The sequence below is a fragment of the Scyliorhinus canicula genome, chromosome 9 (genome assembly GCF_902713615.1).
Source record: "Scyliorhinus canicula chromosome 9, sScyCan1.1, whole genome shotgun sequence".
In the NCBI taxonomy this organism is placed as follows: domain Eukaryota; kingdom Metazoa; phylum Chordata; class Chondrichthyes; order Carcharhiniformes; family Scyliorhinidae; genus Scyliorhinus; species Scyliorhinus canicula.
The window spans coordinates 78562895-78581440 of record NC_052154.1 but is presented as its reverse complement, the minus strand read 5'-3'; the positions used below and the strand labels follow the sequence as shown (position 1 = coordinate 78581440).

The window sequence follows — 18546 nt, the reverse complement described above, 5'->3', positions numbered from 1 at the left end:
AGCCCCTAGTACGCCACATTCCGGCGCCTGTTCGGGGAGGCTGTTACAGGAATTGAACCGTGCTGCTGGCCTGCTTGGTCTGCTTTCAAAGCCAGCAATTTAGCCCTGAGCTAAACATCCCCTACTTCATTTGAAGCCTACTTGTGACAATAAGCGATTTTCATTTCATTACAGGGGACTAAATGAGGTTAACAGAGGTTACACATTACAGGAGCTAATAGAAATAACACATTGACTAATTGACATCACACATCGCAGGATATAAATATCATGAAACATTTTAAACTCCAGGAACAAGCAGTATGACCCAACAGGCCAGTGCTGACGTATATGCCTACATAGGCACTGTTGCTTCACAGCGGCAGGGTCCTGGGTTTGATTCCCGCTTGGGTCACTGTGCAGAGTCTGCATGTTCCCCCCTAGTGTCTGCGTGGGTTTCCTCCGGGTGCTCTAGTTTCTTCTGGAAGAGGTGCCTGTCAGGTGAATTGGACATTCTGAATTCTCCCTCTATGTACCCGAACAGGCACCGGAATGTGGGGACTAGGGGCTTTTCACAGTAACTTCATTGCAGTGTTAATGTAAGCCTACTTGTGTGACAATAATAAATATTATTAGAGGTCACACATTACAGGAACTAACAGGAGGAAGACATTTTGGTTACTGAAGATCTATTCCATACATAGGAATGAGAACTTAGATTACAGGAACAAAAAGGGAGTACACAAGAATTGTTCATCATAATTCACATCTGTCTTCTTCGAGGGTATCATTGAAACATTCAGCATGGGAGGCCAGTTAGCCTGTTTTACCTTTGTTGGTTCTTTGAAGGAGTATTTACGCTTAGACCCACACACACAATTTTTGTTACGAATGCTGCAAATTCCAATTCTTTCACCATAGAATTCCTACACTGCAGAAGGCGGCTATTCAGCCCACCGACCTTCTGAAAGAGCACCCTACCAAGGCCCACTCCCCCGTTCTACCCCCATCCCACCTAACCTGCATATTTGTGGACACTAAGGTGCAATTTAAGATGGCCAAGCCACCTAACTTGGACATCTTTGTGACTGTGGGAGGAAACCAGAGCACCCGGAGGAAACTCGCGCAGACACAGGGAGAAAGTGCAAACTCCACACCAAGAGTGACCCTAGCCAGAATTGAACCCGGGTCCCTGGCACTGTGAGGCAGCAATGCTAACCACTGTGCCGCCGTGCCATCCCACCTTTTCAGGTAGAACATTCGAGACGCAGACGAGACGCGATGTGTTTGGCGCGGCGCAAGTCATGGGCTGCTCTATGCGGCTGGTCCGCCGATTCTCTGGTCCGCCCGTCCACACCTGCTCGCAGCTGGCAGGAGCTCTGTATGCAAGGGTTGGGTGGCGGACTGTGGGGGGGGGGGGGGGTGGGGGTGGGGGAGGTGTCTCTGACCCCGGCGGGGGGACCTCCGAAGCGGCCTGGCCCGCGATCGAGGCCCACCGATCGGCAGGCCGGCCTCTCTGTCCCCCGGCCTCTTTTCCTACGCGCCAGCCCCTGTAGTCCAGCGCCATGTTGCGTCGGGGCCGGCGCGTTGAAGGAGGCTGCTGCGCATGCACGCGTTGGCGCTGGCGCCACTCCGCATGCGCGGATCCCACAGCGCCCGGTTCGCGCCGGGATCGGCAGCTGGAGCGGCGTGAACTGCTCCAGCGTCATGCTGGCCCCCAGTAGGGGCCAGAATTACTCCTGGCAGCGGTCCGTTCAGCCATCATAAAACGCGACGGCGTTTACGACGGTGTGGACACTCTGCCGCGGGATGGGAGAATCCCGCCCATGACCTCTGGTTACAGACCCACCCACCAATTCATCACACAAAATAGGATTTAACTATCTACTATATCAAAACCTATCTTAATCTCAGAATACCTTGATTTGGTCACCCCTCAGCTTCTTCTGTTTTGATGACAAGAGTCCTAAAGGGCATAGGTTTCCCAAAATCTGACTATGCTATTTTGGGAGGGAAAACCGCTGTGAATTGAGCTACGCGATTCCCATTGCAATTGTCCCACAGTTAACGGCAGGATTTACTGGCTGTTCACACCAGGGGGAAATTCTGGTCTCACGCCGGCGCACGGTTTTCCCAGCGGCAAGGGGTGCAGTCAACCGTAAATCCCGTAGATCCCACTGGGGGGGCCACCTCCCCCGTTGAAAAACACACGGCAGGGCGGTCAGTAAATCCCGCCCTTAGTCATCTTTCTGGAGCTTGGGAGATTTTCACTGAATTCCCCCAAAGTTCGAAGTTTTTGGAATGGAAACCGAAAGACACCAGCAATACTGGTTCCTCAGATCGAGGTGCCATTTTTAAAGGGCGCCCCGATCTCCAGACAACTATACCCCCCCCCCCCCCCCCCCCCAGAACTCCAACTTATCAGCAGAGCCCACCCCCCACTCACAGGCATCCATCCCCTCCAGCACTGGTATTAGCATCCTCCCAAATGACCGACACCCTGCTTTGGGGTCACCGAAGAACCCCCCCTTTCATGTTCCCTTCATGCGCCCCTTTCAGGCCATCTCTTTCATGAACTTCAGGCCGCCCTTTATGCACCCCCCATTTCATGGCCATGCCCCCTCTCAAGCTCTGCCCCTTGGGAGTGCCCCTTGGCACCCAGTGCATGGTCAACTCTCTTCTTATCAATGTGACATTGCTGGTAAAAATTACACACATCTAGAAACCATTGGGGTGAAGGGGATCAAAGGATATGGCGGCAGGAGGTAGGATCAGGCTATTGAGTTGGATGATCAGCTATGATCATAATGAATGGCAGAGCAGGCTCCAAGGGTCAAATGGCCACCTCCTGCTCCTATTTTCTATGTTTCTATTATCCTAAGAGTCCACACAATGACAACTAACACTAAAGTACAATACTAGTTTTGTACGTAAAACCACAATCGGATGAAGGAACACAAGGCCCCAAGTCTTATTATCTTACTAGACGCAATACATTGACCAAACAGTTTGACCAACATGACGGTTACTCAACCCTAGATTCGGCAGAATAAATTCAGAAAGGTATTTCTTAGAAATTGAATGGGCAACATATTTATAATAGGAGGGTCTTAGGGCAGCACGGTGGCACAGGGTTAGCACTGGGACTACAGCGCTGAGCACCCGGGTTCGAATCCTGGCCCTGGGTCACTGTCCATGTGGAGTTTGGACATTCTCCCCATGTTTGCGTGGGTTTCACCCCCACAACCCAAAGATGTGCAGGTTAAATGGATTGGCCACGCTAAATTGCCCCTCAATTGGAAAAAAATAATAATTGGGTACTCGAAATTTAAAATAAAATAGGAGGTTCTTCTCACCTAAATCAAATGACCATCTTCCATGGCATCTTTTAATTATACAACGCCATAAAATTAATTCCAAATATCTCCATGTAATTTGAATTATTATGTAATTATGGAAGGTGGTGGTAGCGGGCAATTCCACGTGAGATCCACTTTAAACTCTCGGGAATCAAGATAACATTACTTTGTTGGATATCTATGTTCTCTTTTAAAGTCTAATATTTGTATTAAGTGAACGTTTACATGTGGAATTCTCTTAGAGAAGACAACATTTGTTATCTTTTCGGGATATTGTGTAAGTTGTGATTTATACTCTTTGTACATCCAGAAAGTTGCATGCTTTATCATAATCAAAGAACTGATCATCGACTTCAGGAAGCGTAGTACAACATACACCCCCCCCCTCCCCCCCCCCCCCCCCCCCTCCTCCCCCCCGTCTATATCAATGGCTCCGAAGTGGAGATGGTCGATAGTTGTAAGTTCCTGGGGGTCACCATCACCAACAGTCTGACCTGGTTGTTGACACAACAGTCAAGAAAGCCCAACAACGTCTGTGTCGCTTGGAGTCTCACTTGGAGTCTGCACGTTCTCCCTGTGTCTGCGTGGGTTTCCTCCGGGTGTCCCGGTTTCCTCCCACAAGTTCCGAAAGACGTGCTGTTAGACAATTTGGACATTCTGAATTCTCCCTCTGTGTGCCCGAACAGGTGTGCCGACTCGGGGCTTTTCACAGTAACTTCATTGCAGCGTTAATGTAAGCCTACTTGTGACAATAAAGATTGTTATTATGATTACAATATCCAGGAAATTATAATCTAGTGAAGAAAACAGTTGAACTTTAGACTATTTGGAGGAAGGTCACACTCTGAAGTGACGTTCTTCCTTTGCATGGGAGGGCTAGTTGGACACTGCGGACCCAAATTACATTTCCTGGAGTGTAACTCCCTCTGGCTGAAGGTGAGGGAATCCGGTTGACTTCAGATTGAAGGTACGATAGTAAAAACACCACAAACCCATATTCCTGATATCGTTATGGTAAATCTCCTCTGTACCCTTGTGCTTCTTGAAGAATGGAGCACGAAAATATGCAAAATACTCTGGCTGACAGTTATCTTTATTTCCACGCTCTATGCCTCAGTTTATAACCTAAATAATCACTCACCCGATGAAGGAGCTATGCTCCAAAAGCTAGTGATTCTAAATAAACCTGTTGGACTTTAACCTGGTGTTGTAAGACTTCTTACTGTGCCCACCTCAGTCTAACACAGGCATCTCCACATCAAACCTAAGTAACTCAAGTGATTTTTTTTAACCACCTTATCAAATTCCCCTGCTACCTTTAAAGATTTGTGTTTATGAACACCAAGGGCTCTCTGCTCATTTACACTTTTCAAAATTGGGCCATTCATAATAAAATATCTTTCCATCCCAGGACAAAATAAACTTTCATTTGGAAAAGTGCTCTTCTATGATGTCACAGAATCACAGATCTGTTATGGTACAGAAGGAGGCCGTTCAGCCCATCATGTTGCTACTGCTCGCCAAGTGAGCATTACGACAGTGCCATTCTCCTGATTTTTCCCCATATCCTTTTACCTCATTTTGATTCAAAGAATCATCCAATCAGGGAACTGCCTGCTTCAATCAGGCAGTAAAGCAATCTTGTGGTGGGCTTCGAAACATCTTGGCCCATTATTTATGTAGGTCTGTTTCAGGCAGAGCCAATATGGTTTTCTGAAAAGGAAATCGTGTTGAACAAATTTATTGGAGTTCTTTCAGGAAGTAACAAGCAAACTGGAGTGCACCAGGACTCAGTGCTGGGCCTCAACTATTTACAATCTAGATCAATGACTTGGATGAGGAGGAGGAGACCAAATTTATGGTAGATAAATGTGCTGATGAGACAAAGATAGGTGAGAAAGTAAGTTGTCAAGGGAAAGTAGACCGGCTGCAAAGGGATAATATCGATAGGTTAAATGAGTGGGCAAACAATTGGTAGATGGAGTCTAATGTGGGAAAAAGTGAACTCATTCACTTTAGCGGGAGGAGTAGAAAAACAGTATACCATTTAATTGTAGAGAGATTGCAGAACTTTACGGAGGGGTTTGGCTGGACTGGTATTCTTTTTATAATTCATTTAAGATGTGTGGTTATCGCTCGCTAGGTCAGTATTTATTGTCCATTACTAATTGCCCTTGAGAAGGTGGTGATGAGATGCCTTTTAGAATTAGAATTAGAACAGTACAGCACAGAACAGGCCCTTCGGCCCTCGATGTTGTGCCGAGCAATGATCACCCCACTCAAGCCCATGTATCCACCCTATACCAGTAACCCAACAACCCCCATTAACCTTATTTTTTAGGACACTAAGGGCAATTTAGCCTGGCCAATCCACCTAACCCACACATCTTTGGTCTGTGGGAGGAAACCGGAGCACCCGGAGAAAACCCACGCACACACGGGGAGGACGTGCAGACTCTGCACAGACAGTGACCCAGCCGGGAATCGAACCTGGGACCCTGGAGCTGTGAAGCATTGATGCTAACCACCATGCTACCGTGCTACGCCTTCTTGAACTTCGGAAGTCATTGCAGTGTAGGTACGGCCACAGTGCTGTTAGGGAGGGAGTTCCAGGATTTTGACCCAGTGACAGTGAAGGAACGGCGATATATTTCCAAACCAGGGTGCTGAGTGGCTTGGAATGGAATTTCCAGGTGGTGGGGTTCCCAGGTATCTGCTGCTCTTGTCCTTCTAGGTGGCAGCAGTTGTGGGTTTGGAAGGTGCTGCCTAAGGAGTCTTGGTGAGTTCCTGCAGTGCATCTGAAAGATGGTGCACACTGCAGCCGATGTTTGTCGGTGGACGAGGGAGTGAATGTTTGTGGAAGGAATGCCAATCAAGCTGGCTGCTTTGTCCTGGATGGTGTTAAGCTTCTTGAGTGTTATTGGAGCTGCATTTATCCCAGCAAGTGGAAAGCATTCCGTCACGCTCCTGATTTGTACCATATAGATGATGGACAGGCTTTGGGAAGTCAACAGGTGAGTCACTCACCGCATGATTACTAGCCTCTGACTTGTTCTTGTCGTCACAGTGTTTATATGGCTTGTCCAGTTCAGTTTCTGGTCAATAGTAACACCCATATTGTTGATAGTGCGGGATTCAGTGATGGTAGTGCCATTGAATATGAAGGCTATCCCTAAACTGTTTCAGGCTTCAATATCGCTCATTCTAAAGAAGGACAAAGACCTAGGGCTGGTTTAGCTCACAAGGCTAAATCGCTGGATTTTAAAGCAGACCAAGCACGCCAGCAGCACGGTTCGATTCCCGTACCAGCCTCCCCGGACAGGTGCCGGAATGTGGCGACTAGGGGCTTTTCACAGTAACTTCATTGAAGCCTACTCGTGACAATAAGCGATTTTCATTTTCATTCATTTTCATTTCATAGAGCAGTGTGGATCGTACCACCAGATCACGCTGTTGAATGTAGATGCAAAGTTTTTGGCGAGGGTAATAATAATAATCTTTATTAATGTCACAAGTAGGCTTACATTAACATTGCAATGATGTTACTATGAAAAGCCCCCAGTCACCACATTCTGGCGCTTGTTCAGATACACAGAGGGAGAATTTAGAATGGCCAATTCACCTAACAAGCTCGTCTTTTGGGACTTGTGGGAGGAAACCGGAGCGCCCGGAGGAAACCCACGCAGGCACAGGGAGAACGTGCAGTTTCCAAGCGAGACTCCAAGTGACACAGTCAATCCTCACCTGCGGCCATCTCTGAAACCTCGCATCTAACCCTCCCAGCGCAAATCTATGGTTGCCACAGATCGATGCATACACCAAGGCACCCTTCAGTCCCAATTGTTGCCTCCACTGCCCCCACACTCTTAGAGCCAACACCACCACTGGGCTCACGGAGTGCCTGGCCGACAAGAATAGCAGCGGCACAAAGCCCTAAAACCCGTCCCCCTACACAATGCTGCTTCCATCTGGCAGCACGCCGACCCTCCCCCCCAACCTCACCCCTACCGAGGAAAGCCCCCCTGACCCAATGCGGTATCCTCCGCCCACAGAAACCCAGAGATCAGAGCATTCACCGTTTTGAAAAACGACCAGGACAAAGATTGAGAGGTTCTGAAACATGAACAAAAACCTTGGAAGCACTGTCATATTTAGTGTCTGCACCCGTCCTGCCAGCGGCAATGGCAGCACGTCCCACCTCTTAAAGTCTCCCTTCATCTGCTCCACCAACTGAGTCAAGTTCAGCTTGTGCAGATGCGCCCAGCCCTGTGTCACCTGGATGCCCAAGTATCTAAACCTCGTCTCCAGCACCTTGAACATCAGCTCCCCTAATATCCTCTCCTGCCCTCTGGTCTCAATCGGGAACACCTCTCTCTTTCCCAAGTGCAACATGTACCCGGAGAACTGGCCAAATTCCTCCAAAATCCCCATAATGTCCCCAATATTGCCCAATGGGTCCGAAATGTATAGCAGCAGATTGTCCGCATACAGCGAGACCCTATGCTCGGCGTGCCCCCGCACAATCCCTCTCCAGTCCTAATGCTCTAAGTGCCATTGCCAGCGGCTCTATCACCAAAACAAAGAGCAAGGGGAGAGTGGGCCTCGTCCCACAATGCAACACAAGATATCCCGGATTCACTTGGTTCGGCCGCACACTTGTAACCAGTATAGCAACTGGACCCAGTCCACAAACCCCTAACGAACCCGAACTGCCCCAACACCTCCCACAGGTACTCCCACTGCACCCTTCTCCGCATCCATCGCCACCACTACCTCCACCTCCCCTCCCCTCCGAAGGCATCATAATTAGGTTAAACAACCTTCTCACATTCGCCTATCACCCCCGGGACGTAGTTCTCCATTTGTGAGGCCAACACCTTCGCCAACAGCTTGCCATCTACATTCAGTAACGATACCAGGCCGAACGACCCACACTTCTCCGGATCTTTGTCTTTTTTCAATATCTGGGAGATGAACACCTGGGATAATGTAGTGGGGTGGGGGGGGGGGGGGGCGCGAGTTCCTCCCTCTCCCATGCTTCATTTTAAGCCCTGATTAGCAGTGGCCCCAGGTCCCTCCAGTTTTATAGAACTCCACTGGGAACCCATCCAGGCCCGGGGCCTTCCCTGTCTGCATCACCCCCATACTGTCCATCACCTGCCTCAACCCAATTGGGGCCCCCAATCCTTGAACCAGCTTCTCCTCTACCTTGGGAAACTCCAGCCCATCCAAAAACCATCACATTGCCTCCTCCCCGACTGGGATTTCCCATTTGTATAACCTCCTGTAAAACGCCTCTCCTTCACCCTCTTCGACAGAGGGACTTGTGGGACTTTGAGGGGGGGGAGTGATGTCGTAACTCCCAAGAGACCCACGGGGACAACCCGATTGATCACTCTTTGGGGCTCGTGGAATAAGAGCTCCCCACCACTCCTCCCCTACCCCCCCCCCCCCCCCCCCGCTGAGGGGCAGAGACCCAACAGCGGGGCTCATTAACTTCACCCGATAAAAGCCGGGAACTGGCATCTTCAGATCTTTCCAGCTTGGCCTAGTTGTGCTCTCTGCCACTATGTGGCTTTACTTTGTAAGAGAAAAAAAACTTCTTAGACTAACCTTTTTGGGACTCCACGTGATACTAGAATTGCCCATCCCTAATTGTATTGAGAAGGTGGTGGTCAGCTGCCTTCTTGAATTGTTGCAGATCCTGAGATGTAGGTTCACCCACTGTGCTGTGAGGGAGGGAGTTCCAGGGATTTGACCCAGCGACAGTGGAGGAACAGCGCAATATTTCCAAGTCAGGGTGCTGAGTGGCTTGGAGGAGAACTTCTAGGAGCTGCTGTTCCCATGTATCCCACCCCCCCCCCCCCCCCCCCCCCCCCCCCCCGCCCTTGATCTCCTACAGGGCAGTGATCATGGGTTTGGAAGGTGCTGAAGAGTCTTGGTGAGTTCATAGAATCGTAAAATTTACGGTGCAGAAGGAGGCCATTCGGACCATCAAGTCTGCACCGGCCCTTGGAAAGAGCACCCCACTTAAGCCCTCCACCCTATCCCCGTAACCCAGTAACACTACCCAACCTTTTCTGACACTAAGGGCAATTTATCATGGCCAATCCATCTAACCTGCACATCTTTGGACTGTGAAGGGCAGCACGGTGGCGCAGTGGGTTAGCCCTGCTGCCTCAGGGCGCTGAGGTCCCAGGTTCAATCCTGGCTCTGGCTCACTGTCTGTGTGGAGTTCGCACATTCTCCCCGTGTTTGCGTGGGTTTTGCCCCCACAACCCAAAGATGTGCAAGGTTGGTGAATTGGTCACGCTAAATTGCCCCTTAATTGGAAAGATGAATTGGGTACTCTAATTTTTTTTTTAAACCTTTGGACTGTGGGAGGAAACCGGAGCACCCGGAGGAAACCCTCGCAGACACGGGGAGAACGTGCAGACTCCGCACAGACGGTGACCCAAGCTAGAATCGAACCTGGGACCCTGGAACTGTGAAGCAACTGTGGTAACCACTGTGCTACGGTGCTGCAGAGCACCTTGTAAATGGTACACACGGCTGCTACTGTGCATGTATGTTAATGTTTGTGGATGGGGTGCTAGTTACGCGGGCTGCTTTGTCCTGGGTGGTGTTGAGCTTTTTGAATGTTGTTGAAGCCCCACTCATACAGGGAAGTGGAGAATATTCCATTACACTCCAGTAGTTGATGGACAGACCGTGGCGAGTCAGGAGGTGAGTTGGTCGCCACAGGATTCCCAGCCTCTGAGTTGCTCTCGTAGCCACCCTATTGATATCGCTGGTCCAGTTCAATGTCTGACCAATGAACAATCCGTGGGATGTTGATAGCAGGGGAATTAGTGATGGTAATGCCATTGAATGACAGGGGTCTACTCCCATTTTCTCATTGCCTTATCACATTACTGGTTAAACCTGAACCAAAAAGGCACAGCTTCTGATTATTACCTTTTAAATTGATGATGATAGTAATGAACTGTTCAAAATTCAAGAGCAGCTTTGGGGCATTGATGAATAAATTGACAACACATGACTGGAAATGCTAAAAGTTAATTTTTATTGAATTTTGCTTCTTAAACTTTCAGTGCTAATCTTTGGACAAAACTGATGGTTAAGACATCAAACTGCAACTCATTTAGTTCATATTTTATATTCTCCAGCAAATTATTTAATATTTTCATTCAGTGTAGCTCATTTTGTGATGTTGAATATCATTTTTGGAATATTCATAATCAAATGTTAATTCCGTTAATCGCAGATTTCACTTCATTTCAAATATATTTGCTGAATGATTTTTACACTGAGATAGACATCTCCCAGACTGAGGGAGTCGCTCTGTCTGATAGACACTTCCCAGACTGAGGGAGTCACTCTGTCTGACAGACACTTCCCAGACTGAGGGAGTCACTCTGTCTGATAGACACAACCCAGACTGAGGGAGTCACTCTGTCTGATAGACACAACCCAGACTGAGGGAGTCACTCTGTCTGATAGACACAACCCAGACTGAGGGAGTCACTCTGTCTGACAGACACTTCCCAGACTGAGGGAGTCACTCTGTCTGATAGACACAACCCAGACTGAGGGAGTCACTCTGTCTGATAGACACAACCCAGACTGAGGGAGTCACTCTGTCTGTTAGACACCTCCCAGACTGAGGGAGTCACTCTGTCTGATAGACACAACCCAGACTGAGGGGGTCACTCTGTCTGACAGACACCTCCCAGACAGACGGAGTCACTCTGTCTGGTAGACACCTGCCAGACTGAGGGAGTCACTGTGTCTGATCAACATCTCCCAGACCGAGGGAGTCACTCTGTCTGATAGACACAACCCAGGCTGAGGGAGTCACTCTGTCTGGTAGACACCTCCCAGACTGAGGGAGTCACTCTGTCTGGTAGACACCTCCCAGACTGAGGGAGTCACTGTGTCTGATCAACATCTCCCAGACTGAGGGAGTCACTCTGTCTGATAGACACAACCCAGACTGAGGGAGCCACTCTGTCTGATAGACACAACCCAGACTGAGGGAGTCACTCTGTCTGACAGACACTTCCCAGACTGAGGGAGTCACTCTGTCTGACAGACACCTCCCAGACTGAGGGAGTCACTCTGTCTGATAGACACAACCCAGACTGAGGGAGTCACTCTGTCTGACAGACACCTCCCAGACAGATGGAGTCACTCTGTCTGGTAGACACCTCCCAGACTGAGGGAGTCACTGTGTCTGATGAACATCTCCCAGACTGAGGGAGTCACTCTGTCTGATAGACACAACCCAGACTGAGGGAGTCACTCTGTCTGATAGACACAACCCAGACTGAGGGAGTCACTCTGTCTGATAGACACAACCCAGACTGAGGGAGTCACTCTGTCTGATAGACACAACCCAGACTGAGGGAGTCACTCTGTCTGATAGACACAACCCAGACTGAGGGAGTCACTCTGTCTGATAGACACAACCCAGACTGAGGGAGTCACTCTGTCTGATAGACATCTCCCAGGCCGCGTTAGCGACTGTCCGGTAGATGCCTCCCAAACTGAGGGACATATAACTCTTGGACACAGAGAGGTTTTTCCAGGAAGTCAGACTGAAGGAGAAATCTGTACCGTTTACCAAATACCTCTTTAACTGAGGGAGCCATTCTGTCAGCCACACACCTTCCAGACTAAGGTACTCATATATAGATTCCTCTGAAGAGTAAGGTAGTCACATCAGAAAAGGTACTTCAGACTGAGGAAGGGTAGGCATTGACAAGCAGGTACCTCTTACACAGAGGAAGGGAAATGTACATTTACACAAAAACCTCTCAGAGTGAAGGAATGCAGAATGTAAAAGACACATGTACATTTCAATAGTCAACTGCATTAATATATCATAGATACACACACCTCTCTGGATTGGGCTATTTACACCTGAATTTTGATTACTTTTACAGGAAAGCTCAGCTAAAGATCTTTGGAAATTGAGGTGTCATTAGAAGCAGCCTAACTAACTGAGTTTGTGCGTATTTGGAGACTATTGCTGAAGGTCTGCCCTCAGGTGGTCCATTTAAGTCTTGTGTATGCCCTGTGTGAGCTACACCTTGAGTGAGTACTGCTCTCCAGTGAGCAGAACATCTCAGACGCATCTGTGTTTTGAGTCCCAAGTATTAAGTGTTGGAATAATTATAGGCAGGACTCGCTCTCTATACACTGACATCTTTCCAAAGTCTTCATTTTCCTTTTGTTTCAGAGACTGGAACCAGCTTCCCTCCTGAAACAAAGGAGAAGATGACATGGATTAAGGAAAATAACAGTACGCTGTTTCTGGTCCTCCACTCTTCTCACACTTTATAACCCTGCTTCCAAGATGCCCTTTAATAATTTTCATTAATTATTCTCTGCTCTTACCAATCCAATATTAACTATTTCTGAGTAGATTCCTAATTATTCGATATGGTTAGAAAGATATCAACATGAGGAAAGAGTACAATTATTTAGATTTGTCTTCAAATTCAGAACAGTTGTTCCTAGGTAAAGAGTAATACAAGCTGGATACAGAGTAAATGTCCTCTATTGTGTCCCTTCCAGCATTTCCCAGTGCCGGGTGCAATATGAATTGCCTTCTATAGTCACCTGTTAACTCAGGTCAGGTTCGGACTTCTGGTGGTGGCCATGGAGTGAGCACATTTGGTGGCTCCCGCTCAAGGCAGATTTTTCGGTCTTTTCCCTGCCCGATGGAGGAAGCATTTGAGTGCAAGAGGTGCAGAAGTGCCGGGGGAAGGTTTTACTCCTCTGGTGTGGCTGGTGGATGGATCTACGGACTAAGAGTGGGGTAAGAAGAGAAACACTGCTGGAACAGGAGAGTCTTCGTGGTACGCCACAGGATAAGATGGCGGAGAGCAAGGGGGCTGCCCTGCCCACCCAGTGGTCAACGGAGCAGCTAATAGAGTCCCTATTGGGGGAGAACCAGGAGCAACTGGCCTCGTTGGTCGCCGAGGTGGGGGGGGGGGGGGGGGGGGGGGCAAAAGAGGCTGAAGAAGAAGGTGGTGGTTCTGGAGGACTGCTCCAGAAGACAAAGCCCGAGGATCGTGAGGTTGCCTGAAGGCACCGAAGGTGCGGAGGCCAACACGTACACGGCCAAAATGTTGGGGAAACTGATGGTGGAGCGCGCCTTTGACCAGCCCCCGGAGGTCGACAGAGCATACAGGACGCCAATGAGGAGGCCACAGGCGGGTGAGCCGCCAAGGGCGGTGGTGGTGCAGTTGCACCGCTTCCTGGATCCAGGGGCTGGTTTAGCACAGGGCTAAATCGCTGGCTTTGAAAGCAGACCAAGGCAGGCCAGCAGCATGGTTCAATTCCTGTACCAGCCTCCCCGAACAGGCGCCTGAATGTGGCGACTAAGGGCTTTTCACAGTAACTTCATTTGAAGCCTACTTGTGACAATAAGTGATTTTCATTTCAGGAGAAGATTTGCCGATGGGCGAGACAGACCAGGAAATGTACCTGGGAAGGGAACGAATGCGGGTGTACCAGGCCCTGAGAGCAGAACTGGCAAAGAGGAGGGTCGGGTTCAACTGGGTCATGGCTGCCCTCTTCAAGAAGGGTGTGAAGCTCGGAGTCTCGTACTCGGCCTGCCTGTGGGTGACTTTTCAGAAGCAGGAGTACTATTTTACATTGAACTTTGGAAGAGTTTATGTGTGTGATTTTTGAAAAGATGTTTCTTCAAAAAAGTTTTTAATGGCAGGTTTTCTAGAGGGCAGGTTTTTCATGGAGGAATATCGAGGGTGAGTGCACCTTTTGTTGCTCTTTAGGGAAGTATGTTTGAGGGGGGAGGGGCCACCATGCTAGCTGAGCGGGCTAGTTAACCGGAGCAAAGTGGGGGGTTGTCAGGAGGCAGGCGGGTGGGAGTATGGGGTTGATGTTTTGTTCAGAGGTTGGGGGGGGGGGGAACAAATGTAAAAACTTTGACACGTTCCTGCTGAAGTCAGCAAAGAAAGAAGAAATTTACTATTCCATTGAAATTGTACCAGATCCCAGAAATGAAAAGATAGAAAACTCTCACTGAATTGGTAAAAGGCTGTTAAAGTCACAGAACTGGTGAAATTGTGAAATTCAATTTCGCATTGTGAAATTTCACATTGTGAAATTCAACGGGAAAAAGCTAGTTACAGAAAACGAAGATCATCAATGTGCCGACATTCTTTTGAGGCCACTACATATCCATAGAATCCCTACAGTGTAGAAGGAGGTTACTGAGCCCATCAAGTCTGCACTGACTGTCTGGAAGAGCACCCCACCCAAGCCCATTTCCCCAATCCAATCCCCGTGATCCCACCTAACCTGCACATCTTTGCACTGTGGGAGGAAATTGGAATACCCGGAGGAAGCCCATACCGGCACAGGGAGAAAGTCACCCAAGGCCAGAATTGACCTGGGTCTCTGGTGCTGTGAGGGAGCAATGTTAACCACATTACCACCAGTACGGGAATTGAACCCCCGCTGTCAGTGTCGCTCCGCATTATGAACCAGCTGTTCGGCTAACTGAGCGAACCAAACCCCCACCCCCGGCTGAAAAAAACCCAAAATAAATACTGAACCCATACTATTCTTCCAAATGGAAAAGAAAATATGCATTCACCATTTTTCATACGGTCCATCCCTCAGCCAGTTTTCTATCCACGTAGACAGTCTCTTTAATCCCATGCTAGCTGGTCTAATTTTCTAGATATCAATAATATCCAGAGATTATTGGGGCCTGATGGGATTTATCCTAGGATTCTCTGGGAAGCCAGGGAAGAGATTGCTGAGCCTTTGGCTTTGATTTTTAGGTCATCATTGGCTACAGGAATAGTGCCAGATGACTGGAGGATAGCAAATGTGGTCCCTTTGTTCAAGAAGGGGAGTAGAGATAACCCCGGTAACTATAGGCCGGTGAGCCTCACGTCAGTTGTGGGTAAAGTCTTGGAGAGGATTATAAGAGATACGATTTATAATCATCTAGATAGGAATAATATGATTAGGGATAGTCAGCATGGTTTTGTGAAGGGTAGGTCATGCCACACAAACCTTATTGAGTTCTTTGAGAAGGTGACTGAACAGGTAGATGAGGGTAGAGCAGTTGATGTGGTGTATATGGATTTCAGTAAAGCGTTTGATAAGGTTCCCCATGGTCAGCTATTGCAGAAAATACGGAGGCTGGGGATTGAGGGTGATTTAGAACATAGAACAGTACAGCACAGAACAGGCCCTTCGGCCCTCGATGTTGTGCCGAGCAATGATCACCCTATTCAAACCCACGTATCCACCCTATACCCGTAACCCAACAACCCCACCCTTAACCTTACTTTTTAGGACACTACGGGCAATTTATCATGGCCAATCCACCTAACCCGCACATCTTTGGACTGTGGGAGGAAACCGGAGCACCCGGAGGAAACCCACGCACACACGGGGAGGACGTGCAGACTCCGCACAGACAGTGACCCAGCCAGGAACCGAACCTGGGACCCTGGAGCTGTGAAGCATTTATGCTAACCACCATGCTACCGTGCTGCCTTTAGAGATGTGGATCAGATATTTGCTAGTTGAAAGAAGACAGAGTGTGGTGGTTGATGACAAATGTTCAGAATGGAGTTCAGTTACGAGTGGCCTACCACAAGGATCTGTTCTGGGGCCGTTGCTGTTTGTCATTTTTATAAATGACCTAGAGGAGGGCACAGAAGGTTGGGTGAGTAAATTTGCAGACGACACTAAAGTTGGTGGAGTTGTAGACAGTGTGGAAGGATGTTGCAGGTTACAGAGGGACATAGATAAGCTGCAGAGCTGGGCTGAGAGGTGACAAATGGAGTTTAATGTAGAGAAGTGTGAGGTGATTCACTTTGGAAAGAATAACAGGAATGCGGAATATTTGGCTAATGGTAAAATTCTTGGTAGTGTGGATGAGCAGAGGGATTTCAGTGTCCATGTACATAGATCCCTGAAAGTTGCCACCCAGGTTGATAGGGTTGTGAAGAAGGCCTATGGTGCGATGGCCTTTATCGGTAGAGGGATTGAGTTCCGGAGCCATGAGGTCATGTTGCAGCTGTACAAAACTCTGGTGGGCCGCATTTGGAGTATTGCATACAGTTCTGGTTGCCTCATTATAGGAAGGACATGGAAGCTTTGGAACGGGTGCAGAGGAGATTTACCAGGATGTTGCCTGGTATGGAGGGAAAATCTTATGAGGAAAGGCTGATGGACTGGAGGTTGTTTTCGTTAGAGAGAAGAAGGTTAAGAGGTGACTTAATAGAGGCATACAAAATGATCAGAGGGTTAGATAGGGTGGACAGTGAGAGCCTTCTCCCGCGGATGGAGGTGGCTAGCACGAGGGGACATAGCCTTAAATTGAGGGGTAATAGATATAGGACAGAGGTCAGAGGTAGGTTTTTTACGCAAAGAGTGGTGAGGCCGTGGAATGCCCTACCTGCAACAGTAGTGAACTCGCCAACATTGAGGGCATTTAAAAGTTTACTGGATAAGCATATGGATGATAATGGCATAGTGTAGGTTAGATGGCCTTTAGTTTTTGACTTCCCATGTCGGTGCAATATCGTGGGCCGAAGGGCCTGTACTGCGCTGCATCATTCTATGTTCTATGTTCTATTATGTCTGCATGTCATACATGGCGAAATGAACAGGTTGAACTAGCCATTAAGAATTAGTGTCTGGGATTCTGACACAGGGTGCTAGCTGCAGAGAGTGGAACTCTGGAGCTGAGGTCAGTGTGGGAGCTTAGGGAAGTCGGGGAGGGATGTATACTGTGACTTGTTGCCATTCTTACATTCACAGGTCAGTGGGGGCAGAAGCTGGGAGATAAGTTGCAGCAATCCTACAACATCGAGTGAACGTGTCGAAGTGATATCACAGATGAGGTGAGTATTTCTCTCTTTTATCTTTTTGGACTTGCTTTGAGATTGAAGGATAGGCAGAAAAGTGAGAAAGCTAAAGATCAGTAGTAAAATTAAAACAAATTGATAATCTAATTTAATAAAATAGGCATGCAGGGCCAGACGATGTGTTATAGCTGCAACATGTGGGAAATGGTGGACTCAATTGTTGTTCAAATAGTGATCGCATCCGTAGCAAATGTTGATTGCTCGAGAAACTTCGGCCCAGGGTTAATGAGCTGGAGTCCAAGCTTCAGACATTGTGATACATCAAGGAGAGCGATAGTTGAGGCAGTCACATGCTTTAGATTAACTACCTTGAATTTGGTCCGTGGTCAGAGACCGGAATACTTGACTACAACTGAGGCAGGTAGAGGAATCCAAGTGGTAGTACTGCAGGAGCCTGCCCTTCTCCAACAGGTTTGAGATTCTTGCTCCCTCTGTGGACGAGAGCAGGGACTGTAGGGAAACTGACTATAGCATTGTGGTACAGAGAGCCATTCAAGTGGGAGAGAAAAAGAAATGTAGTCATAGTTGAATCATAGAATCATAGAATTTACAGTGCAGAAGGAGGCCATTCGACCCATCGAGTCTGCACCGGCTCTTGGAAAGAGCACCCTACCCAAGGTCAACACCTCCCCCTATCCCAATAACCCAGTAACCCCACCAAACACTATGGGCAATTTTGGACACTAAGGGCAATTTAGCATGGCCAATCCACCTAACCTGCACATCTTTGGACTGTGGGAGGAAACCAGAGCACCCAGAGGAAACCCACGCACACACGGGGAGGATGTGCAGACTCCGCACAGACAGTGACCCAAGCCGGAATCGAACCTGGGACCCTGGAGCTGTGAAGCCATTGTGCTATCCACAATGCTACTGTTTTCTGCATCCAGGATCGAGAGTCCTGAATGCTGTGTTGCCCTCCCAGTGCCAGGGATTGGAACATTGTTCCAGACTGGAGAGGAACAGTGGGAAGGAGATGATCCTTTTGTCATGGTCCATGTAGATACCAACAACATAGGTAAAACGAGGAAAGTGGTTCTGCATCCTGCTTCTTTGGTGATCAATCGCTAACAAGTATGGTTGTCCACTTAAGAAACCCTATTACTGGTCATTGGTTCTGTGGGTTCTTGCATGGCTGATGAGCCAGATCCTAGAGCCGCATCTTCAACCGCATACTTGGCAGCTGTTTCCAGGAGGTGGCATCAGTCCTTGGACTCTAGATCACTGGTATTACTTTCTCAGGCTCCTTTCCTGGGCCTCCTCTTGGATAAGTCATCCTT

At 48.5% G+C, this 18546-nt stretch overlaps 1 protein-coding gene across 14 annotated transcripts in view; it reads right to left on the bottom strand.

Moving 5' to 3' along the window:
* The window catches only part of LOC119971451 (cyclic nucleotide-gated cation channel beta-3-like), a 284057-nt gene that overhangs the window by 193294 nt on the left and 72217 nt on the right, over positions 1–18546 (bottom strand). The window lies entirely within an intron of this gene.